The sequence below is a fragment of the Ovis aries genome, chromosome 25, assembly GCF_016772045.2.
Source record: "Ovis aries strain OAR_USU_Benz2616 breed Rambouillet chromosome 25, ARS-UI_Ramb_v3.0, whole genome shotgun sequence".
Taxonomy (NCBI): Eukaryota; Metazoa; Chordata; class Mammalia; order Artiodactyla; family Bovidae; genus Ovis; species Ovis aries.
The window spans coordinates 4697946-4718047 of NC_056078.1; the positions used below are offsets into that span (position 1 = coordinate 4697946).

At 44.8% G+C, this 20102-nt stretch overlaps 1 protein-coding gene across 23 annotated transcripts in view; it reads right to left on the reverse strand.

Moving 5' to 3' along the window:
- The window catches only part of SIPA1L2 (signal induced proliferation associated 1 like 2), a 247224-nt gene that overhangs the window by 117462 nt on the left and 109660 nt on the right, over window positions 1-20102 (reverse strand). The gene's annotated exons all lie outside the window — the stretch shown is intronic.

The following is a 20102-nucleotide window of genomic DNA, read 5'->3' on the forward strand; positions in this document are numbered from 1 at the left end:
CATACGCTTCTGGTTTACCTAGCAGTCTCCTCCACCAGTGAACTGGAAGCTCGCCTAAGCCAGGAGCTATGCCCTTCATCTCCATATCAACATTATCTAATGACGTAGCTGGGCTTACCTCAGTTAACCAAGCAACATTTCAATTAGTTACAAGAGTAATACAACAGTAATGCAATTGTTTGAGTATTCTTAAACTGAAACAGGTAAACTCAAAATGTCCAACAGCAAAAAGGTCAGTATCAGGCATTAACAATGAGTTTTCAGAATGTTTTCTTGCAAACAGATAGGAATTCACAGAGACCCTCCTGACAGTGAGGAGTTTCTAAGAATCTGGTGTCAGATTCTTAATCTACTGTATAGCACAGAGAACTCTGCTCAGTGTCGAGGGACAGCATGGATGGGCGGGGAGTTTAGGGGAGAATGGATACATGTATATATATGGCGTGTATGTAATATATGTACTGAAATACATGTATTATTTTCTCTATAACTTAGATTATCATCAAATCTGTTCCTAGAAACAGAAGAAATGACAACTGAGAAATGAAAGAAAACAACTTCTGGCCTGATAGTTCTCTGCGAAAACGATATTTGCTGCCCATCTGAAACTATCACAACATTGTTAATCGACTATACTGCAATATAAAATAAAATGTTAAGGAAAAAGAAAATCTGGTGCCTAAACAAGTACAGTTTTCTAGTTCATTATGCCAATAGCAACTTGACAAATGTGTAGGGGAAAACAGAAGCTTAGAGATTTAAAACATGATTCACCTTTGTGGCCAGTAGAAAACTTGACCTCATCAACCCTCTGCTTTAATTATAAATAATTTTTCAATTTATTCTGTTTTTAATTAAACAAAAATATTTTCCAGGTATTACATATTTCCTGAACTCACGGCTGTCAAGGCATCTTGCTGCTGGATAAGGAATTTAAAAAAAAGAATGATTTTACTTCTAAGAATGATTTTACTTCTTCTGAAAACAATGATGAGAATAAAGGCATAATATAGCTAGCTGCTTTCCCTCAGCCTTCACCAAAGCATAAAAAACAACTGCAGTTCAGTTAGGAGTAATGTTAAAATTCCGAATAGCTCAACAGTGTAAGGACTCACTCCAATGAGTTCTTAATGACTTTCTGATGACCATGTGGTGATCTCCAGAAACAGCAGATATTATGATGGCAGCTTGTTTTCTTCTCCATCGGAGAAAAATGATAATAAGTTAGAGTGGGCATGACAACATGCTGTCTGCACCCAGGGCAGCTTCATAACTGAGGGAATAATGATATCCTAGAATGAGGAAACCGAGGGGGAGTGAGCAGACAGATGCTTCCCTGGACTCAGCAGACCAGGATCTGCCCAGAGTGCTCAGAGAGGGACCAGAGCTGAAAGCATCTTATCTATTTCACTTGTAAGTATTAAATTTCAAAGAACCACAGATGATTCTGAATTATAGTTATGCCCTCTATAATTTAGATTATCACCAAGTCCTTTCCTGGAAACTGAAAAAATGACAACTGAGAAATGAAAGAAAACAACTTCTGGCCTGTTAGCTCTCTGCTGAAATGGTGTCTGATTCACTGTAGCAGGCCTCTATGTGATGTGTACACTCTATTGATAAGTCCGAGGCTTACTGAACACTCAACACAATCTGAAAGGGTAAGAATGACGTCTAATGGTTGGCACAGAGCTATGCGAACTCTCGAGGCATTAATGTGACACCCCTTTTCATTATTCACTACTAATCTGTATCCCTGCTGCAGAAGAAAGAGCCATGCCCTACTAAGGATCCAGTTCCAAGCTCCGAACTGTGAGGTTTCTAGAAAGACAATCAGGGACTAAGTGCTCACCACCTCGACAACAACAAAATGCACCAAAAGAAACCAGAAGAGAAGGTATGAAAAAAGATCGGACTCTTGGACTCAGAGGGAGAGGGAGAGGGTGGGATGATTTGGGAGAATGGCATTCTAACATGTATACTATCATGTAGGAATCAAATCGCCAGTCTATGTCTGACGCAGGATACAGCATGCTTGGGGCTGGTGCATGGGGATGACCCACAGAGATGTTATGGGGAGGGAGGTGGGAGGGGGGGTTCATGTTTGGGAACGCATGTAAGAATTAAAGATTTTAAAATTAAAAAAAGAAAAAACTAAAAAAAAGAAAAAAAAATACTCAAAAACAAAAAAAAAAGAAAAAAGATAAAAGTTGAAATTAATGGGATGGGGATAGAAAAAACAGACACATCCCAAAGGGGGATTTTTTTTTAACATTCTTTTTAATTTTAATTTTTTTAACACCAAAAACATTTTGTATTGGGGTCCAGCCAATTAACAATGTTGTGGTAGTTTCGGATGAACATCGAAGGGACTCAGCCATACATATACATATATCCATTCTCCCCCAAGCTTTTTTTGAAGAGTAAGAGAATGGATATACTCCTTCCCAAAGCTGAAATAAGGGAAAGAAAGAATAATCTTACACAAGTTTGGAAATAAGAGAGGGGACACGATCACACACACATGTCTAAGTGAAATAAAACCAAATGAAAAAGCATTATACCACAAACAACTCTACAGTAACAAATTTAGAAACAGAGAAGAAACTAAGATTTCCTGGCAAAATACAAACTCCCTAAACTGATCCAAGAATGGAAAATTTAAACAACGTGATTACCGCTGAAGAGGACAGAAATATGCCTACCCCTTTATTCTCCCATTTGGGTTTCCCTAGCGGCTCAGTGGTAAAGAACCCGCCTGTAATGCAGGAAACATAGGTTCAATCCCTCAGCTGGGAAGATCCCCTGGAGAAGGAAATGGCAACCCACTCCAGTATTCTTGCCTGGAGAATTCCACAGACAGAGGAGCCCAGTGGGTAAGTCCATGGCGTGGCAAACAGTTGGACACAACTGAGTGACCGAGCACACACACAGTACACACAACACATTTTATGTTTGCCACTGACAACTCAAAGTGCTCAAAGTCAAACAGTTCTTGACAGTCACTGAGCAATACACTTAATCTAAAGCTGCAGCAGAACGCCTGCAAGTCCCTTCCTGCCAGCTCGTAGTCCTGGCCACATTTTCCAGCTTGCCGTAGCTCCCCAAAAGAATCTCTAATGACAGAATTATAGAGGGCACCTTTCTTTTAAAAGTGTCACTAAAATACTCTTATTGTTTAACATTGTGATAAAAATAAAACACCCGAAAACAATGACAGCATTTGTTTTTCAGTAAGATAAGTTAGAAATAGTTATATCACGTAATTTAAAAAAGTACTGTGGTTCATGGGGAAGAATTGAAACCAGTGTCTTTGAAAAGCAGATGTCAAGACAGCTGGAAGGGCAAAGGCACTGAAGGGCGCGAAGCACAGAGAGAAAATAATGGAGAGAGTGAAAAGCCGAAGCATGAGCTGCGGTGACCCCTGGAGCAATCCAGAATCTGGATTTTAGACTCTGGGTGAGAGGGAGGCAGAGCCGGGCACAAGCGTGTGCACAGGCATAGGGCGCCCTACCCCAGCGGGCCAGCCCTGCGAGGCCTGCACCCCACAGAGTGCAAGGAAGGGCCCCGGACCAAGCTGCCCGGCCTACAGGAGCCTGAAACGTAAGACCTCTCTGTTTCTCATTGTTTTTAGCTCTTTCCCTAGTTCTAACCTTCTTCCTGTTTTCATACAGCATGCGGTTGAGACGTTTCTAAAAGACAGGGATTCTCACTCTTAGTAGCAAGTACCTGAAAGCATGAAGGTGCAATCCAGGACGCATCCTGCAAACACCTGTACGCAACTCTGTCCTTTGTACTGATCAGATATTTATAATCCTCTGTGCTCACATCTACAATGTATGTCAGGAGTAGGGCAGCGTGCCATGCGGCTGACTGCTCATGATTCCCAAAGTGATGGAAGGGATAGGAAAAGGATGACATTTCAGAAAAGAGTCTTGAAACAGTAGCCTGCAGAAATGAGAGGGCTCTGACTGGCCTCCAGACAAAGCAGAGAGCACACAGTTACAGGCCGGCATCACTTCAGAATTGGGAAAATGCAACCCCCAAAGCACAGAACTCTCTTTACCCAAAGTCGTGCAGGGGGTGTTGAGTCTGTGACACTAGTGTGGAATACAAACGAATTATCAAGGTCGGTCCTGTCCTTGTCATCCCCTGTCCATTCCCCGTAGCAGCTGCTGAAAGGCCTTCTTGCCCCAGCATCTCAGCAGAAACTGCGGCTTCTTACTTCTCAGATAACAAAGAAGCCAACCCATTTCTTCTGACTTCTGCCATCACTTAATGAACTTACCCCTCTCCTGACCCTGTTTCTCCAGACAGTGCTCTCCCTTTCCTTGAGTGCGTTTCTAATGTCAAGGACATCCTCCCCTAATAGTTTGCAATTATTCTTACACTACATTAAGCTCTATGGATTTTGCTCTTGATGGGGGAAAAAAAAAATCAGAAGGTGTAACCAGTACTCTGTGAGCATTTTAAAATCTACATGCGAAGCTGTCTGACTTCACAGGTGGTGGGGTAGTCTTGAGAGGAAGTGCTGAAGACCCAGCAAAAGGCCACTCAGAGAAACTAAAGAATTTCAGAGCCAGAAGGACCAAGGTGTTCTCATTCTAATGGTCTTGGTAATAATTCTTCAAGGACAGAAATGGAGAAAATGTGACGTTTAAGCATAGCTGTGTTTAAATAGAATGTTTTCCCAAGTTTTCCGTGAGACGTGAGTGAGTCTTCAAGAGCAATATTATAGTTAACAATTGAGCCACTTGCCAGGACTGCACCTGCAGCAAACGGATTGGAAACCACAAAATACACAAATTACGAGCCTCATTCAAGGGGGGAAAAATGGTTAAAATTATATAACAGATTTATAATAAGATATAACTACCATAAAAACATGCATCTTTCATACTCATATTCTACCGATTCTAACACTAACATGGATATCTGAGTAGGGAATAGAAACAGGAACAAACGTTCCCTAGGTTCATCCTCTCTGTGGCCAGGAAGACGATAGAGCTGAGGTGAGCTCATGCGCAAGGTCCAGGCACCTGAAGCACATGTCTCATGAGATCATATGTTCAAGCACATTCAGCCTGCTATCAATGAAGTTATGACTGAGCAGCTGTAAAACAATCCACCAACCTGAATCTTTACCATAGTAGACCACGAACATCAAGGATATGAAAAAATCTGACAGATGGGCTACTATCCCATAATGATGATCATAAATGGATACAGACAGTTCATAATAACGATATTTTGGTAGACCTGGAGAAGGGCATGGCAGCCCACTCCAATATTCTTGCCTGGAGAATTCTATGGACAGAGGAGCCTGGCAGGCTGCAGTCCATGGGGTCACAAAGAGTCGGACACAACTGAGTAACTTAGCAACCACAGCACGCATGGACATGAAAATTCATTCTTAGCCATTTATCTTGAATTAAACATTCAGTTCAGTTCAGTCACTCAGTTGTGTCCGACTCTTTGCGACCCCATGGACTGCAGCATGCCAGGTTTCCCTGTCCATCACTAACTCCCCGAGCTTGCTCAAATTCATGTCCATTGAGTCAGCAATGCCATCCAACCATCTCATCCTCTGTTGACCCCTTCTCCTCCCGCCTTCAAACTTTCCCAGCATCAGGGTCTTTTCAAATGAGTCAGCTCTTCCCATCAGGTGGCCAAAGTACTGGAGTTTCAGCTTCAACATCAGTCCTTCAAATGAATATTCAGGACTGATCTCCTTTAGGATGGACTGGTTGGATCTCCTTGCAGTCCAAGGGACTCTCAAGAGTCTTCTCCAACACCACAGTTAAAAGCATCAATCTTTCTGCGCTCAGCTTTCTTTATAGTCCAAGTCTCACATCCATAAATGACTACTGGAAAAACCGTGGCCTTGACTAGATGGACCTTTGTTGGCAAAGTAATGTCTCTGTTTTTTAATATGCTGTCTAGGTTGGTCATAACTTTTCTTCCAAGGAGTAAGTGTCTCCTAATTTTATGGCTGCAGCCACCATCTGCAGTGATTTGGGAGCCCCCCAAGATAAAGTCTGACACTGCTTCCACTGTTTTCCACTGAATTAAACATTGGGATGGTACAAAAGATAAATATTTGGGGAAATGAGAATATTAAAAAAGAGAAAAATTCATCTCCTGAGGCTTCGTAACATTTGTGGAGAATAATTCTTTTGGAGGGGATACTTTTCACACTGGTGTTAAACGGCTTTTTGAAGCACTCCATGTTGCTGTTTGGAAGAATTTCTCAAGTGATGGCCCTAGAAAAGCAATGCCCTTGGTGTAGTTAAGGACTTCTTCATCAAAGTAAAGTAAAAAAGTGTCTGAAGGATTCAGTCTCCTCTGGATCCCTGTATTGTGACTGCCTGATGCTGAATCAGAATCCATGTTCCACATATAAAATGGAATAAAAAGTAGTGCAAATGAATGTACGTAACAAAACAGAAGCAGACTCACAGACACAGAAAACAAACCAGCGGTTACCAACAGAGAAGAGGAAGGGAGAGGGGCACATCAGGGGTATGAGATACAAGCTACTATGTCCTAGTTAACAAACAAGGCTATAGAGGGAACTACAGCCATTATTTTATAATAAGCTTAATAGATTATAATCTGTAAAAACACTCAATCTCTATGCAATATACCTGAAACTAACATAATTTTGTAAATATACTATGCTTCAATAAGATTCCTGGTGGCTCAGAGGTTAAAGTGTCTGCCTGCAATGCGGGAGACCTGGGTTCGATCCCTGGGTCGGGAAGATTCCCCTGGAGAAGGAAATGGCAACCCACTCCAGTATTCTTGCCCAGAGAATCCCATGGACCAGAGGAGCCTGGTGGGCTACAGTCCACGGGGTCGCAAAGAGTCGGACACAACTGAGCGACTTCACTTTTACTAAGATTATATCAATTGTAATTATTCTAATTCCTCAAATTCTTTAGTCAATAAAAATGACTTTTAATGATTAAAAAAAATAATCTGTGCTCCATAACAGGGTCAAACCAAAGGTTTCTTAGGTGGTGCTCTTATGTGACTTTCTGGTGGTCACATGCTCCACCAGAGTAGGGTTCTGGCCCACTCTGTCCACCACTGACTAGGGCCTGGCACTTAGCTGGCACTCATAATTAGCTTCATCCATCCACCTAAACTGTAATGGCTGCAAATCAAACCACCCCAAAGTACTGACTCAACATACTATCATGACACTATCAGGGCACAATGATTCTGGATTCTTCTCTTTTTTTGGTTTCTTGGCTGGCCCCTCCTCTGATTTTCTTCAAGAGTTGATGCTCCTCAGGGATTATTCAAGGCTGCCTTCTCTTTTAATTCTGTCCATTTTCTTGTGCAACTCTAGCAGCTTCATGCAAATTTGTACACTGAGGACTCTAAAATCTATGCACAGCCTGAAGATGTCTCCGTGACCACAGGGCCACTCTGAGCTGTGACAGCTCACACCCTCCAGCATAGCCCCTAAGCATCTACTGCCCCCTGCCCCATGTCCAGCTCAGGAATGGCCCGCCAGCCCCCCGTGCCCACGCCAAGCAGTCGGGACTCACCCTGCCCTCCGTTCACAGTCCACGTATAAACTGCAACCTGTAGCTTGACCTTCCGACTGTTCTCAAATCCACACAGACAGAGCCGTCTCAACTGCCACCACCGCTCTTATCCTAAAACGCTTCAGTAATTCCCCAACATAGGTCATGCAGGGTCTGGCCCATGAGTAGCTAACCAGCCCCTTGCCTGCTGCTCGAACCCCACCCCAGGCCCACACATGCTGCCCTTTGTTTATCTTTGCTCAGGGGGATCTGCACAGGGGGGCCCCTGCCCAAACGCTCTGCAAGGCTTCTTCCCTCCACTCTACTAACAGGTGTCAGAAGTGAGAGCTCAGTTCATAGATGAGTTCTCTGGAAATCTCAAATTTTACTGCTGGTTCTAAAGCTATCTCAATGCAGGCTCCCCTAGCAGCCTGCCTCCTTTCTCACCCTACATTAGCACCACACACACTATTTTATACCAGCCTGCTCACATGTCACGAACCCCCTCTAGACTCTCAGTTCTGGGCAGGCAGAGAGACTGCTTTGCACGTGATACTCAGCAAGCAGCCAGGCTCTACCACAGGCTAGCTGAGACCACAGCAAAGTGACTTATCCTTTCTGACCCTCAGTTTCCTGTCTGTATAATGGGAATAATCCTTTGATATCAAAGTATCAGCCTAAAGATTTAGTAAGATCCAAATGCCAAGTGCTTCTCTCTATGTTTCCTAAATTCAAAGTTTGAAAGAATATTAGTTGGAAGAATCAATCTATGTATGAATGAATAGTTACTGACAAATTGATAAACTAACTGACTGCAAATCAAGCACCTAAAATGAGTTCAACACATCACTGTCCCCAAAGAGCACAGTCATGTTTATAAACCCAACACAGCTACTGTTAACAGATTTACATGCAAAGACTAACAGAACACAAAGCAGAAACTGAACTTCAATAGCTAAGCTGATTCTCCAAGAGGCAAACAGAAGCTTCCAGAAGACGATCTCAATCTTCAGTCATGTGTCAATTGCCTCCCAACTACAACTTCTAATTAAAACAATTTTAGGGGGACTTCCCTGGTGGTCCAGTAGCTAAGACTCCACATCCCCTGTGTAGGGGGCCTGCACTGGATCCCTCGTCAGGGAACTAGATTCCACATGCCAGAACTAAGGGTTCACATGCCACAATGAAAGATTTCGCATGCCACAGTAAAGACCAAAGGTTCTGGGGTGTCTCAACTGAGACCTGGACCAGCCAAATAAATAATAAATAAATACTTAAAAAATTATTTTAGGGACCACAACTGAAGCCCACCAGGCTCCTCTGTCCATGGAACTCTCCAGGCAAGAGCACTGGAGTGGGTTGCCATTCCCTTCTCCAGGGGATCTTTCTGACTCAGGGACGGAACACAGGTCTCCTGGATTGCAGGCAGACTCTTTACCATCTGGGAAGATTCACAACTATATTACAACAAGATTATTCTGGAGTTGGAAACTTCTAGTGTGTCAACAAAAAATAGTAACTCACTCCTGGTAGAGTAAGCTACTTTCAGCCGTCCCTCCATCCATGTATGTGTATGTCAAGAGAGAATAAACAAAGAACCATTTTCTGAAATGGAATATTTTGATCATGGAACTTTTCCAAGGAGACAGATGAACAGCTGTGGGTATTGACTATTTCCCATTAAATCTTTTAAATCAGAAAGAGATAAAAAGAGATGGCTCTGCACCTCTTTCCCTCAGGAGGTGATTAGTTATGGCATTTTTTCAGTCATGTGGCCCCTGATTTACAGATGACACAGTAGGAAATCAGACATTCCAATTAATAATTTAAGCTGAGGCATTTGTGTCTTAGGGAAACACAGGGAAAGAAGAAAAGAATTCCTACTTGGTGCCAAGTGATTTAGACTGTACCTCTGTTATCTGCATTTAAATATCATAGAAAATAATCTGTTCGATTCTTTAAATGAAGGTTTAATGACACTAGGTGACCAAGACAGGGACCTGCGCATTTTATAATAAACACCTGGGAGGCTGGAGCCTTAAAAAGTACACTTAGGGATCTTTCCCATTGTTTACCTGAAAGAGAAGCAATCCTCTCACATTCTTCTCACTCCTGGTATGTTCTAATGAATCCACAGTGAAAACTCTTGTAGAGCAAAGGTTCTGTCTCACCTCGCTCAACAAAACTAAAATCAATCAATACTACTGAAGACTGAACTAAACGTACAAAGCAGCTACCTTCAATGCGTTCTTTGTTAAAACCCAACAAGTAGACCAGAAAACCATTCAATCTGAGGATGCTTCCTTTCAATTGAACATAAAGGGCATGAAAAGAAAACCGCACCAACCTAGACAATAGTCTAGTATTTGATTTTTTCAGAAATAGTAATTTTAGCAGCCAATACACAACAAACTCCATTCACTAATCACACAGTCTCCAAGCTATCTTCTCATTGAGCTCGTTTATCTGAATTACAGGATACTGAGTTTTGCTGAACAGCTTTATGAGGTTTATTGTGTGATACAAAAACCCTTTTGTTACTCCAGTAAATAAATGTATTCAGTTTTATTGGGCCCTGGACTGGATGCTGGGGGGCCTGGAGGAACATTAAACATGAATGACAGAGCTTCTTAATCCTCAAGAAGCTTCTTAGCTGGGTGAGAAATGCACACGCAATGGGAGAAATGCAGCTAAAACAACAGGACGCCACTTCTGACACTATCTGCAGAAGGCACCCTCTCCGAACACCAATAAAGACAAGTGCACGATACATCTGACTCATGCTCGTCACCTGGAAAATCTACCTGAGAAGTGAGAGATGTGGGAGAAAACTTGCACAGAAAGATACTCACGCCAGAACTTTAAGACCGAAAATGACGACACACGTTTACCAGCCAGTGTGTGCGTGCACGCCCAGTCACTAAGTTTTGTCCCACTCTTTGCGACCCTATGGACCATGGCCCTCCAGCTTCTCTGCTCACGGAATTTGCCAGGCAAGAATACTGGAGTTAGTTGCCACTTCCTTCTCCACGTGATCTTCCCGACCCAGGGACTGAACCCACATCTTCTGTGTCTCCTGCACGGGCAGGTGGAGTCTTTACCACTGAGCCACCTGGGACGCCTATCAGTCAGTGAAAAGTGAAAGAAAGTGAAGTTGCTCAGTCGTGTCCGACTCTTTGCGGCCCCATGGACTGTAGCCTACCAGGCTCCTCTGTCCATGCGATTTTCCAGGCAAGAGTACTGGAGTGGGTTGCCATTTCCTTCTCCAGGGGATCGTCCCGACCCAGGAATCGGACCCAGGTCTCCTGCACTGTAGACAGATGCTTTACCGTCTGAGCCACCAGGGAAGTTTCAGGGGTAAATACAGTTAATATGGTACAACGAAATATTACACAACCCCCAAATTTCTGAAGAACAAGGATGGCTTTGGGGATTTACAATATCATAGTATGTGAAAGGGGTCAAATACAAACCTTTGTGTTAAAAACCTACAGACATAGAAATACTGCAAAGAAACACCCCCATATTATACTGAAATTCTGTTGTTTAGTTGCTAAGCCATGTCCAACTCTTTTGTGACCGCATGGACTGCAGCCTGCCAGGCTCCTCTGTCCATGGGATTTCCCAGGCAAGAATACTGGAGTGGGTCAGCCATTCTCTTCTCCAGGGGACCTTCCCGACCCAGGCCTTGAACCCGAATCTCCTGCATCGCAGGCAGATTCTTTACCACTGAGCCACCAGCGCATGCTAAGTTGCTTCAGTCATGTCCGACCCTTCGAGACCATGTGGCCTGCAGCCTGCCAGGCTCCGCTGCCCATGTAATTTTCCAAGCAAGAGTACTGGAGCGGGTTGCCATTTCCTACTCCAGGGGATCTTCCCAACCCAGGGATCAAAACTGCATCTATCTCCTACATTAGCAGGCAGGTTCTTTACCTCTAGCGCCACCGGATAAGTCCCCATACTATTATAGTGAGCCTCTATTACAGGTAGGCTAATAGCTGGGTTTTGCTTTCTTCTTTGCATTTCTTCCTAAAGCTCCAAACTTCATAACTATACATAAATATGTAAATCCAAGTGTATATAATTTAAGTTCCATAAATCATCACCGTGTGCTCGGTCATGTCTGACTCCTTGTGACCCTATGGACAGTAGCCCGCCAGGCTCCTCTGTCCATGGGATTCTTCCAGGCAAGAATATTGGAGTGTGTTTCCATTTCCTACTCCAGGGGCTCTCCCCAACTCAGGGATCGAACCCATGTCTCTTGGGTCTCCTGCACTGGCAGGAGGATTCTTTACCACTAGCACCATCTGGGAAGCCCTAAACTCCATAAATAGAATATTTTAAAAACAATCACCCATAATATCAATGCATATTTAAGTTACAGAGAACATATCACTCTATCACATAAGCAGAGGTGACCGTCAGCTTCCTTTCCTTCAAGTCTCACAGTAAGATACTTAAACATGGAAACAGATATCAATGTTAGATGAGTAATGCCTATTGTTTAACTTAAAGAGCATATGGCTTTTTATAGCAAATAGTCACAAAGATGGTGCCTTCCATTCTCACACACTGGGAATTACTCTGGTTAGAAAAATAATGGCTTACATTTGCATCTATTTTCATACCCCTACAACCTCCTGTGACCCTGGGTACACTGCAAGACAGTACAAAGGGCTCAGGATGAAGAGAGCGGTGTCCACTTCTGAGGACAGGATCAACTGCGGGCCTTTCAATCGTCCAGGCATCCACTGAGACTTAGTAACATGTGCGTGATGGGGATTCAGTCTGCTCTGCACACCTCAGACAGGCCCTGGAGACCAAGTGAGAGCTCACATAAGATACTGAGCCACACAAAGGCGCGGCATGAGCACTACTGCCGCACCGTGTGGGAAGGAAGCGGGAGAAAAAGCCCATGCTGCCTGTTGGATTCTCCTGCAGGGCGGCGGGCTCAGGGGCTGGAGCATTAGGATGAGGGATGAAGCCAGTCTACTGGGGGAGGGGGAGACTGTCCCCAACAGAAAGCAGCTCAGCTTCCAAAAGCCTGGGCCGTGATAAACCCAGGACCTAGCAGGTAAGGAAAAATACTGCTAATACCAGTGTCCAGTCCGGATTCTCCATCTCTATGTTTCAATAAACTTATCCTAAGAGAAAACAGGACCCTGCAGCATAGACACTGGTATCAGCGAAACAGAGAAGGGGAGGGCCGCAGAGGAGGCTTCCTTCACGCCCCCTCACTGTCTGATTGCACCCTGAAGTGTCCTCATGTCATTGGCGTGAAGTCAGGAAGTGCACTCAAAACTCTAGGGCTTCCCTGGGGGCTCAGTGGTGAAGAATCCTCCTGCCAACGCAGGACACACGGGTTCGATCCCCGATCCAGGAAGATCCCACACATCACGGCGCAACTAAGTCCAGGCACCACAACTATTGAGCCTGTGCAGTGGAGCCCAGGGGCCGCAACCAGTGAGCCCACCGGCCACAGCCACCGAGGCCTGCACGCCCTAGAGCCTGTGTTTCAAAACCAGGGAGGCGGCCGCAATGTAGCCAGCACACTACAGCTGGAGAGTAGCCCCGGCTCTCCACAACTCGAGAAAGAGCCCACGGGCCACAGAGGCCCAGCAGAGCCAGAAACGAACACAGAGAGTGAAGAAAGGCGCGCTAGAAGACGAGGGGTCCTGCAAACTCAGAAACGAACACAGAGCGTGAAGAAAGGCACGCTAGAAGACGAGGGGTCCTGCTAACTCAGAGCCAGGGGCGCTGCTACAAAGACTCCTGCAGGACGCCGTTCCCCATCACATCCTTCTTTAATGAGGCATTTGCTTCCAGGGTGCCACATTTTCATTCCGCTAGTCACAGAGAATGGATTCCAGCGCACTGAAGAGGAGACACTCCCTCATCACACTTCATTTGGAAGTTTAAAAGTATGAAGTGAATGCCAAGTCTATAAACCACTTTCAATTATAGATGCATAATAATTAACTTGGGCTGATTATTTATTTAATAAAGTACCTAAGACCCAAGATCTTGACCTGAAGAAAAAAGTAAAACAATGACCACCTAACATACACACACTACTATATATAAAATCGATAAATAATAAGGACTTGGTCAACAAAGATCTGTATAGTCAAAGCTATGGTTTTTCCAGTAGTCATATATGGATGTGAGTTGGACCATAAAGAAAGCTGAGTGCCGAAGAATTGATGCTTTCAAACTGTGGTGCTGGAGAAGACTCTTGAGAGTTCCTTGGACTGCAAGGAGATAAAATCAGTCAATCCTAAAGGAAATCAACCTTGAATATTTATTGGAAGGGCTGATGCTAAAGCTAAAGCTCCAATACTCTGGCCACCTGATGCGAAGAGCCGACTCACTACCAAAGACCCTGATGCTGGGAAAGACTGAAGGCAGGAGAAGGGGGGAAGTCAGGATGAGATGGTTAGATAGCACCACTGACTCCACAGACACAACTCTGAGCAAACTCCGGGAGATAGCGAAGGACACGCAAGCCTGGCGTGGGTGCTACAGGCCATGGCTTCCGAAGAGCTGAACCGGACTGAGCGGCTGAACAGCAACAACGAACAATGAATAAGGCCCTTCTGTACAGCACAGCGAACTCTGCCCAATACGCTATAAGGACCCGTATGGGAAAATAATCTGAAAAAGAAGGAATATGAGTATAGGCGTAACAGGTTCACTTCACCGTACAGCAGAAAGTAACACAGCATGGTAAAGCAACTATACGCCAATAAAAATTAATTTAAAATCAGTAAATAAAGTCTCTTTTTAAAAAAAGAATGACCACCTAATACAACACATAACAGTTTATTAAAATAACAGAAAGAATACTAGGAACCCTATTTCCTTACAAAAATGATGGTCACAGAAATCATTACTTTCTTTGAATCTCTAGGTTAACAAGTAAGAGAGAGATGAAGACAGGCAGGTCTGATGAGTACCTGTTCTGAGACCTACACGGAACGACAGCCATGGAAACCTGACCTCACGTCGCTGGCAAGGCAATCGTCTGGATCACCAGAGGCTCCCTAAAAATCCAGGGTGGGCCCAGAGAACGTGCTTGACTAACCAATATCCTTTATCATAAAATGTCAATATGAATGCGTTACATTTATTTAAGGATTTACCATTTCCCAAATTCTTTTCTGTTCATTTGATCTCAGGAAGACCTGTGAAAAGATGAGAGAGAGACTGCCCTCCCATTTCAGATAAGGAAATCTTAGGCCAGCTAATTTAGTATAATCAAAGGACTGTCAGGGAGATCAGAACGAGAACCCAGGCGGCTTCATTCATTCCACCATTGCTGGTAGCTTCTCAAAGTTACATACGGTCTTAATAAAAAGCAGTAAAAAAATTACTGGCTTTATAAAAAAGAAGTTGACCTAAGGCAAATTTGCTAACTTCAAGCACAGTACAAGGACCTGTCTTCCCTGTTCTGCGGCCTACAGGAAGGTATGGTTGAGGGGGAGGGGGTGCGGGCGACGGGCCTTGAGGAAGGTGGCAGTGCCCCAGCCCAGCTGTACTAAGCACACCTGTGCATGGGCCCAGCTCGTAAGCTAGTGGTCCTAGTCGGTTCCTTTGCTGTTCAGCCTCTCAGTCGTGTCCAGCTCTTTGCAACTCCATAGACGGCAGCACACAGGGCCTCCCTGTCCCTCACTGTCCCCTGGAGTCTGCTCAGACTCATGTCCATTGAGTTGATGATTCATCCAACCATCTCATCCTGCCCGTTACTCAATATCCCGAGGGAATCTCCAGTGTTTCTTAGGGCAGATTCCACATAATCTAGCCACAATACCACCTCAAAATAACCTCAAAATTTCCACACCACCACCACCAACAGCATTTTTACTTGGTCCTTTAGGTTTTGCTGCAAATAACCATCCTTTCTTCCTTTACACCAAAAACCACTGTCTGGTGTTTTCAATATCAACCACCCACTCAGTCACAACGTTAGAGCTTAAGGGAGACGTAGAATCTATTCTGACACCCCCACTCTATAAACCCAGAAGTTAACTGATTTGCCAAAGGCCAAACAACTGGTTCAGAACAAAATGGATCTCCTACTGGGGTCCCCAAACACTCACTGCTAGCAGCTGCTCTTTTTCCTTTTTTAGTTGAATGTGATATTAATAGAAATGATCAATTTTGGTTCATGCATCTCACTAAGGCTAGGTTCTGCACAATCACCCCCCTGGGCCCTCCCCATACTACATTTTTGCTTAGAAAATCCCCTTGCTTGCAAAGGCTCTCTTCTTCCATCAGATGTGAACAAAATCTAGCTCATTCAAAGCTACCGCCTAGGACTGCACCCGCCTGCAACTCACTCTGTTTACCCTGAAACTTTCCCTGGAAAGGATGCTCCGTTCCTTCATTGTATCATAGTCTCCATCAGATTCATCCATGTGACAAACACCCACCGATCTACCTACTAAGCGCCAAGCTGGGCACGGAAGGATGGTGACACAGCTCTTGGCTGGGAGAAGACCGATGCAAACTTCCAGGGAAAGCAACTCATGAGCCAGGGTTCAGGAGCGAGCCAAGAGACTGCCCCACCGAGGGCTTCCTGCTTTTGCTCCTGGTTCAGATGACCTAAAATCATGTCCAGAGCCGTGCACCTTCCCTATTCCTGTCACCTGGATTACAAGCCCACCCGTCTCTAAAACTGGGAAGCAGCAGAGGACATGGGTAAGAATGGTGGGCAAAGCATCACCTTTCTCTCTCACCTCGGAGACAAGGAGTAAAGAGTTGCAAATTTTACATTTTTTCTCATGGGAAAAAAAGTAGGTGTTGCCAATTCTGGCCAACGCAGGGCAGGAGTGAGCCCTGGGCCCGTGTCACATCTCGAGGGCAGCCCAGCCTCTGCTCTCACGGGGCCATGTGTCGGGAGCCGCACTGCACCACCAGGCTGGGTGACCTGGGGAAGCAGCACTGGTTCCCAGACTCAGGGATGAGTCCTCACGGTGATTAAAGCAGGACTCCTCTGACCTCTGTATCAACCAACCTGTTTTTCCCGCATTCTGTCCTGTTGAGCCAGAACTCTCAGCATGAATCACCATTGATTCTACTTCCCTTACAGATCCAGTCTTATTTCAGCCACACATTCTTTTTTTTCAGGCACAGGCCTAAGTCGCTCTGTAAAGATGCAGGGTTACTAGAAAGTTTCTTCAAACTTCAGAACCTCTTTCTGAGCAAAATACTCCTTCTTTCTAAGAATACACTGCGGGTGCGGTTCCTACTTTTCAAAATTACCTAACAGACACTGATACCTGGATTCTCTTGCCCCAAGATCCTGGTTCAGAGGGCCCTGGGGGAACCCTCAGTCTGTAGCTTGAAAAGGTGATTCTCCTACACAATTCGGATCAGAAGTTACCAGCTTAGACACACTTCTAAAGGATGAAAAATAAAGCTAAATGCATAATTCTCAAATGTTCCTATGTTCCCTTTCTCAAGTACTAATATCTTACTCAGATATAACAGCTGGCAATTTATTTACTCACAGTATTTTTTAGTTAGCTTTAAGGAAGATAATTGAAATTAAAGTTGAGAAAACTCTAGAAACCATTTACATAAGTTCAAAGCACTAGAAGTTTTCTGCTCCGGTGACCAGAGTCCAGGCCTGCTCTGCTGACAAGATATACTCGGGTCGGGGTGTGTGTGTGTCAGCGGGGGGAGGGGGGTGTTAAGAGTCTGGAGTTAACAGATATACACTACTACACAGAAAGTGGGTAAACAATAAGGGCCTGCTGTATAGCAGAGGGAACCACACTCAGTATGTTGCAATAACCTACAGTGGATGAGAATCTAAAAAAGAGTATATACACACACACACATATATAGCTATATATATACTTATATAAAACTGAATTGCTTTGCTGTACACTTAAAACTAACCCATGATAAATTAACCACAGTTCAATAAAAAACAATAAAGACACAGCGTATGTGTGCTCAGTCGCTCAGCAGTGTCTGATTCCATGCAACCCCATGAACTATAGCCAACCAGGCTTCTCTGACTATGGGATTTTTCAGGCAATAATACTGGAATGGGTTGCCATTTCTTTTCCAGGGGATCTTCCCAACTCAGGGATGGAACCCACATCTATATGTCCCCTGCATTGGCAGGCGGATTCTTTACCACTCAGCCACCTGGGAAGCCCCAATAAAGATACCGTGTCACATTTTTTAAAAAGATATATTCTAATCACAATATATATTGAGCACTTTTTAAGTGCCAAGCACATTCTTATCAAGTATTGACTCCAATAACTTTATGTGGTAGGAATCACTTTTATCCCCAATTTAAAACAAAACTGTTCAAGCCCCTCAATATGGCATTTACAATTCTTCCCAAACTGAGCTCCATTTGACCAACACCACCCTCAGAATCTCCTCTGTCTCCCCAAAACACCATCCCATTCCCACCTCCGTGCTTTCCTGTTGGAGCTCCCTCCCATTAAGAACTTAGACGCTGACATTAGATTAGACTAAAGTTCAGCGTGGATGAGTCACTTACAGTGTCTCCCTTGGGCAAATTCCCAAAACCCCTACAATCTCAGGCCTATCATCTGTAAAAGAGGTTTTACCGTACCTATTGCACAGAGAGTTGCGAGCCTGCTCCATTCTGGCACTGTTGCAGGATGAATGGACCAGAAAAGGCCCTGCTTTCACAGAATATCTAGTCTCGGAAGTCACATAATAAAGAGGACAAATAAACACATAACTTGTCAGTGGTGAGTGCCATAAGGGCAGGATTAAAATGGCTGGGACGTTTAGGTGTGGGTGTGATGTTACCAGAAGGGTCAGGTGGCTGCAGGAAGGGCTGGAGGGAAGGAGGAGGGCCTGGCCCACACAGGCAGACAGGAGGAGGCCAGGGAGAGGGTCTCCTATCAGGGACAGCAAGACTGGAGCTGAGGGCAGACTCTAAGATCAAGGAGCCTGGAAAAGGAGCTGGAAAGGCGGCAGGGCTGGACTAAGAGGGGCTTTTATTTCAGAAGGTTCTGAGCACAGGAGCGAAGGTAACCTGTTTTCAGTAAGAACAGGCTCCAGTAGACAAAGGTCAGGCCACTGCGATCACCAGGCACGACACGGTGACGGGGCGAGAGTGTCTGCTAAGAATGACGGATTCTGGGAGGGGAAATCGGGAATGAGAACTCAGACCCAGCAGCACGGGCTGATGAATGGGCTGAGCAAGAAAGGTCAAGGATGACTCTGAAACGTGGGGGCCTGATTAACAGGAAGGCAAAAAGTTATTAAGATGGAGACGATCATCAGAGGAGCAGGGATCCTAGGGGCAAATTGGATCATGTGCGCAGAATTCTTACCAGCACAGGCCTGAGACACACTGAGAACCTGATCCACACCAACAGTGATTTTTGTGGCTGTCTTCAACATCGCAGGCCGAGCTTCAAACCCTGCCCACCCAGCTCAGGCCAGGCTCTCCTTAACTGTGAACCAGTTAATGTCTCATTCACCTGGGCACATGATACACACTGACCTGCCTTGCATTTTTTGTGCATTTTTCCTGAGGATGATGGGGAAGGGGATGAAAAGTAAATTCAGCTTCCAAAATTGTTCACACGCTTCTTGAGGGTGATAAAGCACAGCCCATAATACTTGTTAAAATGAACTGCAGTGTCTAGAGAACTGGGGTGTATATTCTGCAAAAAAAGATTCTAAGGCTTAGCTGCTATACTCTCAACAAATACCCAGGCTTCATGTCTGTGCCTGGTACCTAGAAAGCACTCAATACATTTTACAATTGGAGTGTTTATCTTTTTTTTTTTTCCTTCAAGTTAGGGTTTTCTGTTTTCCTCACAGAGGAACACTAGGCAGGACTTTAGAAGCAAGGTCCCAAGAGTAAAAAACAGGAGATGAGCCCGATTAGGGCCAACCCTGCCTTTGGGGACAGGGCTCTGTCTGCCCAGGTCTGGCCTGTCAAGATTCTGAACTGAAGATTTCACAAGGGGCAGAGAGGAGGTCAGGGCTTCCCAAAAGGCTGTCTGTGGACCTGCCCCAGACCAGTTGCTGGAAAACTGGCTGAGGAGAGTCTGTCAAAATCCCAAACCCTTTAGCCACTCTCTAGAACTGTGACTCATGCAGCTGGGCGTGGGGCCCCAGACTGTTTTTCACAAGTTCCTCAGACGTCTCAGGTTGATTCATCTCTGAGATCCACGGGGCAGGAAAGCACTTTGCAAAATCTAAAACATGACACAAGCATGTGGTGTTACTAAACCATTAATTCAAAAGCAGTGTCAGCGGCTGCCTTTTAAAGCCACCCACACGTTCTCTCCAGTAAAGTCCACACTTCTCCAAGGGCTGGATCCTAGCTGGCCCAGGCCTACACACCAAAGAGCGTGGCAGGGAAGACCTCGACAGAAAGCGAAAGAATGAAAGCGGGTTTTAAATCAGAGTTAGGTGTCCAGGGGCCAGAGTCCAGCCTAAAACATGAGAAGAACAGGCAAAGTGGTGGGTAGAAGAGAGGACAAAGCTGGTGCACGTACAGACGGCCACGGCGGACAGAGGCGCAGGGAGAGCGGAACGGCGTCACAC